Here is a 6,862-nt window from a genome sequence, read left to right as displayed (position 1 = left end):
CTTGGTTGCTTAGCCTCTTGCTTTTAAGGCCTTCTCTCCTAGGTCAGCCTTACCCCCTTATTAATGACACAGGGAGAGGATGATCACAAGGCTGATTGAGGCAAAATGATATGCACAAACCCTGTTATTTCAAGTGGAGGTTTCCAAAGACTTAAGTCCAACCACACTGGTTTAGCTAAAACAATAAAATAAACTTATTAACTACAGTAAGATAGGTTTTAAGTGATCACAAGTAATGAGGCATAAAAGTCAAAATTGGTTACAAAGAAAAGAAAAAGATAAAACACAAACGAATACCTAACTTAGCAAGGTACATGGATTCAAAGAAAAGATTTTTCTCACCACTTGCTCTTTACAGACTTTACTGGATGCCTTCAAATCACGACCCCTAGTTTAGTGTTTTTTTAGGAATTGTTGGGGCCATCAGCAGAGAGGAGTGGAGGAGAGAGAGGTGATCTTTGTTTTCTCTCCATTCTTATACTATTCTCCCCTTTTTAAGGATTGTTTCCAGCTGGGGTTCAGGCGATAGCCAGTCTGTTTACACAGTCAGCTCCTGTTTACACAGGAAGAAGAACTCCACATGGACTCCTCCTGAGGGTCGAAATGACAGTCTGGACCTATACATAGAATGCTTCTGCCGACGTGCACAGGCAGAAATTGTGGAAAAACAACATCGCTTGCCTCATAACCTAAGGCGTGCAGAACGCAATGCCATCCACAGCCTCAGAAACCACCCTGACATTATCATCAAAGAGGCTGATAAAGGAGGTGCTGTTGTCATCATGAACAGGTCTGACTACCAGAAGGAGGCTGCCAGACAACTCTCCAATACCAAATTCTACAGCCCACTTTCCTCAGATCCCACTGAGGAATACACTAAGAAACTGCACCATCTACTCAGGAGACTCCCTACACTAACACAGGAACAAATCAACTTACCCTTAGAGCCCTGACCGGGGTTATTCTATCTACTACCTAAGATCCACAAACCTGGAAATCCTGGATGCCCCATCATCTCGGGCATTGGCACTCTCACTGAAGGACTGTCTGGCTATGTGGACTCCCTACTCAGACCCTACGCCACCAGCACTCCCAGCTATCTCCGTGACACCACAGATTTCCTGAGAAAACTACAATGCATTGGTGACCTCCCAGAAAACACCATCCTAGCCACCATGGATGTAGAGGCTCTCTACACAAACATCCCACACACAGATGGAATACAAGCTGTCAGGAACAGTATCCCTGATGATGACACAGCACAACTTATTGCTGAGCTCTGTGACTTGATCCTCACGCACAATTATTTCAAATTTGGTGACAACATATACCTCCAGACCAGTGGCACCGCTATGGGCACCCGCATGGCCCCACAATATGCCAACATTTTTATGGCTGACCGGGAACAACGCTTCCTCAGCTCTCGTCCACTCATGCCCCTTCTCTACCTACGCTATATTGATGACATCTTCATCATCTGGACCCATGGGAAGGAGACCCTGGAAGAATTCCACCATGATTTCAACAGCTTTCACCCCACCATCAACCTCAGCCTGGACCAATCTACACGGGAGGTCCCCTTCCTAGACACCACTGTACAAATAAGCGATGGCCACATTAACACCACCCTATACCAAAAACCCACCGACCGCTACGCCTACCTTCATGCCTCCAGCTTCCACCCCGGTCACACCACACGATCCATCGTCTACAGCCAAGCACTGAGGTACAATCGCATCTGCTCCAACCCCTCAGACAGAGACCAACACCTACAAGATCTTCACCAAGCATTCTCAAAACTACGATACCCACACAAGGAAATAAAGAAACAAATCAACATAGCCAGACGTGTACCCAGAAGCCTCCTGCTACAAGACAGGCCCAAAAAAGAAACCAACAGAACTCCACTGGCCATCACCTACAGTCCTCAGCTTAAACCTCTCCAATGCATCATCAGTGATCTACAACCCATCCTGGACAATGATCCATCACTTTCACAGACCTTGGGAGGCAGGCCAGTCCTCGCCCACAGACAACCCGCCAACCTTAAGCATATTCTCACCAGCAACCACGCACCGCACCATAACAACTCTAACTCAGGAACCAATCCATGCAACAAACCTCGATGCCAACTCTGCCCACATATCTACACCAGCAACACCATCACAGGACCGAACCAGATCAGCTACAACATCACCGGCTCATTCACCTGCACGTCCACCAATGTTATATATGCCATCATATGCCAGCAATGCCCCTCTGCTATGCACATTGGCCAAACTGGACAGTCACTACGCAAGAGGATAAATGGACACAAGTCAGATATCAGGAATGGCGATATACAAAAACCTGTAGGAGAACACTTCAACCTCCCTGGCCACACAATAGCAGATGTAAAGGTAGCCATTTTACAGCAAAAAAACTTCAGGACCAGACTCCAAAGAGAAACTGCTGAGCTCCAGTTCATTTGCAAATTTGACACCATCAGATCAGGATTAAACAAAGACTGTGAATGGCTATCCAACTACAGAAGCAGTTTCTCCTCCCTTGGTGTTCACACCTCAACTGCTAGCAGAGCACCTCACCCTCCCTGATTGAACTAACCTCATTATCTCCATACTGATTTATACCTGCCTCTGGAGATTTCCATTACTTGCATCTGAAGAAGTGAGGTTCTTACCCACGAAAGCTTATGCTCCCAATACTTCTGTTACTCTTAAAGGTGCCACAGGACCCTCTGTTTCTGTTTACACAGGGACCCCCAGCTGTTTTCCATTGCCAATATGTAAAGTTCTTGCTCACCCTCTCCTTCGTGCCAAAGAACAGCCATTTAATTCAGTGATAGTCCACTTGACTTTGTTGACACCTAGTTTAGGTGTTGCTTTGTCTGTTGATTCTGAGGAACTGGTTTGTGCCTGCTTTTTTAAATGTGAGGCATGTTGCAGCAATTTTATGCAGCAGAAACTTGTAACTTTACATACAATGTTGATACATATATTTTACCAGGACAGTAATGTTCAGCAGATTGAGTTTTCAAGTGATATCTCACCGCGCATACTTTGTAAAAAATGTACCATGGTCTTGTAAAGATGATGGAGATAGGGTCCATAGTCTGTCTCACTGTGTTCAGTTCCTGACTGTTATTAGGGTTAGCTTTAGATTATTTATGAGACATCAGATACCCCAGGTTCAGTTCATTTTTATTAGTCAAAGACAAAACAGCACAACATAGAAAGGTAAAAATCAATGTACCACCAATACAGGTGGAAGTTCTGCAGCTTCACTTCTGTTCCATCTATCTTGCACAAATTCACCCCCTTATATAGAATCATAGAATCATAGAAGATTAGGGTTTGAAGAGACCTCAGGATGTCATCTAGTCCCACCCCCTGCTCAAAGCAGGACCAAGCATATACCACGTATTTACAAAAAAGAGCCAAAATAAATTCCATTCTCATAATCTTTCTATCTGTGAAGTTCATTTCATGGCATCTCAGATTACACAATTGTTAAGCTAAAGACAAAACTCTGTTTAATAAGACATTATCTCATCAATCGCAGAAGAGATATGCAACAACAAGCATTCCCGTTCTTAGTCTCCTGTACATCGGGACACATATTCTAAGGTTCAGTGGACCAAAGCAAGCAGACACACACAATCCATCATTCAACAATACACTAAGATTCCACCCGAGTACAAAGGATTATGGATACAGAGCATTAAAAGCACTTTGGTTCATCCACAAAGGATTATGGGAATATGGTTCATCTCCCAACAGATACCAAGAACTTTGCTTCAACTGTTAACACTGTTACAAACTTCAGTCTAAGTCAGTTGAGGTCTATTTACAAAGGTATTTCGGCACTAAAAGATGGAGGTTGGTATCTAGTGCAATTTTTTTAAATGTCATAGAATTTAGGCCCCTAAATCCCAAGGGGTTTGGGGCACCTAGGCACTTTTGTAAAATCCCACTAGGTCTATAAATACCTTTAACAATCAACCCCGTAGTGCCTCAGTTCCCATCTGTAGAATGGGGATATGGATCTTCCTTTCTCCCACATATTATTGTCTATCTGGTCTATTCAGACCATGTTGTCTTTGGGAGAGGGACTCTCTGTTACTATGGTTGGCTGGAGCACAGTGGGGACTTAGTGGCCTCCAATGATACCAACTGTCTGGTGGGTGTGTTCCCCCTGCTGGAGGGTATGAGGACAGCTCAGTGTGTGTGTGTCCATGTGTCCCTGCTGTGCTCTGCTAGAGACGTGTGTGTCTGTTGCCCCCTGCTGAAGGGAATGAGGACTGCTCAATGTGTGTGTGTGCATGCGCGTGTGCCCCTCTGCAGGAGGAAAAGGCGCAGTCTCACATCTGATTGCTGTATCTGTGTGTGTGACAGAACAAGAAGGAGAGCGTGTGGGGGAAAGCAGAGAGTTACCAATAAGCAAACACCCAGACAAGTCAGAGGGATGTCATGAGAGCGATTCCAGAAGGGACAATGGGGACAAACACAAGAGTTTATAGCTGAATCTGGGCAGATCTGGAGCAGTGCTGGCTGCCCGACATGCCCACTCAGGCTTCTGGGAGATGTGGGCTCTTTCTTCAGCCACTCCAGGTCAGAACGGTGTAGCTATTGGGTTTAATTTTAAAACCAGGGGTACGTTAGAATTTACCTTCAAAGGCTTCCTAATTAAACCCAGAGAACCTAAGGGATTGTGTCCTGGGAGGCTCAGAATGCAGGTGAAATACCCTGACTCTACCACGTCCACGGCATACACAGGTACCCTGACTTGCTGCAAAGGTAAGTCTGTTGTTGTTTTATTTTCTTTTATATGCAAGGGATCCATTCTGCTCCTGGTTACATCTGTTCCGCTTGGGTAGGATTTTGCTCTTACCCCGTGGAACTGAGAGGAAAATACCATTCAAAACAAACAGAATTCAGACACGAAGGCTCAGATTCAGGTCTTAGTTATTCAAATGCAATTATTGAGTAATGACGTTGAAGTCAAATTTCTTTATCCAGATTTACACGGGCGAAGTCTGAGTCACAGTGCTCTGTTTGTATTTTATTTTTAAAATAGATAGCTTGATCGATACAGGAGTGTGTATGGGGATAGATAGATAGATAGATGAGTGTTTATTGGGATGGATGAATGTTGATGTAAATTGGACAAGCTTAATTAAAGTCAGTGTGGCTCCACCAACTCATACCAGCTGATGAAACCGAAAAGACTAACAGAGCTTGTCATTTTTAGCCTAGAAAAATGCAGGCTGAGAAGGATCTGGTTGACATAAATACATCAAAGAGGTAAACTCTGGGGAGAGAGATGAGCTATTGAAGCTAAAGAACAAAGTCGCCACAAGAACACAGAGGCAGGAACAGCTTCCCCATCAGAGGAGTGTGGGAGGAGACAGTTAGAAACTGGAGCTGGGTCAGTTTATTAATGGGATGATATGACAGGGCTCTCTACAGTAGCCGGGACTGGACTGGATTCGATTGGACTGAATGACCCATGAGGTCCCTTCCATTCCTTCATCCCTATGAGCTGGCCCATAATGCCCACATGCAAAATATTTTTTCTCTTCCTTCTGCAGATGAGATATACCAGTGAAACTGCACAGGGGAATCGCAGCATGGTGACCCAATTCATTTTCCTCGGCTTCTCCCAGGATCCAGCGACGCGAGCAATACTTTGCATAGGTTTCTCCATTATCTACACCATTTCCCTGATGGGCAACAGTGTCATCATCCTCATCACAATGCTGGACTCGGCCCTCCACACCCCCATGTATTTCTTCCTCTGGAATCTGTCCTTCCTGGAGAGCTGCTACATCTCTGTGACCATCCCCAAGATGCTGGTCAACTTTGTCTCTGAGGAAAGGACCATCTCCTTCACTGAGTATGCCATCCAGATGCATTTCATCCTTTCTCTTGGGACAGCAGAGTGCTACCTGCTGACCTCCATGGCCTATGACCGCTACATGGCCATCCGCTCCCCTCTGCACTACCCCAACATTATGAATCCCAGGTCCTGCGCCAAGATGGCCGCAGTATGCTGGCTCTGCAGAATCCTGATGCCCATGGGCAAAGTGATTTGGATCTTCTCCTTGCCCTACTGTGGGCCTAATGAGATCAACCACTTCTTCTGCGACATCCACCCTGTGCTGAATCTGGCCTGTGGGGACACCTCCAGGAGCGAGGTCTTCATTGTACTGATCAGCCTAATAATCACTCATCCGCTTCCTTATGGTGCTGGTGTCCTATGCCTGCATCCTCTACACCATCCTGAAGACGACTTCATCCGAGGGAAGGCACAAAGCTTTCTCCACCTGCTCCTCCCACCTCACCGTAGTCATCTTGTTCTACGGCTCAGCCTGCGCTATGTACCTGCGACCCAAGTCCAGCCACGTAGCAGGTGTGGACAGAGTGGTGGCCCTGTTTTGCACCGTCATCACCCCCATGTTAAACCCCATGATCTACAGCCTAAGGAACCAGGAGGTGAAGGCTGCTCTAAGGAAACTGAGGGGGAGAAAAAGGTTTTCATTAAAAATTTAAAAGTTTTGGGGCTGTCCAGTTCAAATTAGGACTTTTTATCAAAATAAAGTAAAATTACCAAACAATTTCTTCTGCCTGGGTTTTCACATTACAGCATCTTTTCTCTCTTCTCATGTCTATGATTCTGTTATATGAGCACCTGTCTGAAAACTAAAGGCAGCTGAACATCTTTCTTTCTTTCGTATAGATATTAAGAATAAATTTACTGATGCCAATGTTGACACTCTGGGGGCTTGTTCACATGGGGATACACAAGAAAGTTAATCCAAATTAACTAAAGGTGTGGATTAGCTAAACTGCATTAAACCTTT

At 45.2% G+C, this 6,862-nt stretch overlaps 1 pseudogene; it reads left to right on the top strand.

The window, feature by feature from the left end:
• Positions 1-5,590: 5,590 nt before the first annotated feature.
• On the top strand, positions 5,591-6,551 carry LOC135886153 (olfactory receptor 2K2-like; annotated as a pseudogene).
• Positions 6,552-6,862: the final 311 nt, after the last annotated feature.

The sequence above is a fragment of the Emys orbicularis genome, chromosome 12 (assembly GCF_028017835.1).
Source record: "Emys orbicularis isolate rEmyOrb1 chromosome 12, rEmyOrb1.hap1, whole genome shotgun sequence".
In the NCBI taxonomy this organism is placed as follows: domain Eukaryota; kingdom Metazoa; phylum Chordata; order Testudines; family Emydidae; genus Emys; species Emys orbicularis.
This window is presented reverse-complemented; position numbering and strand designations above follow the sequence as displayed.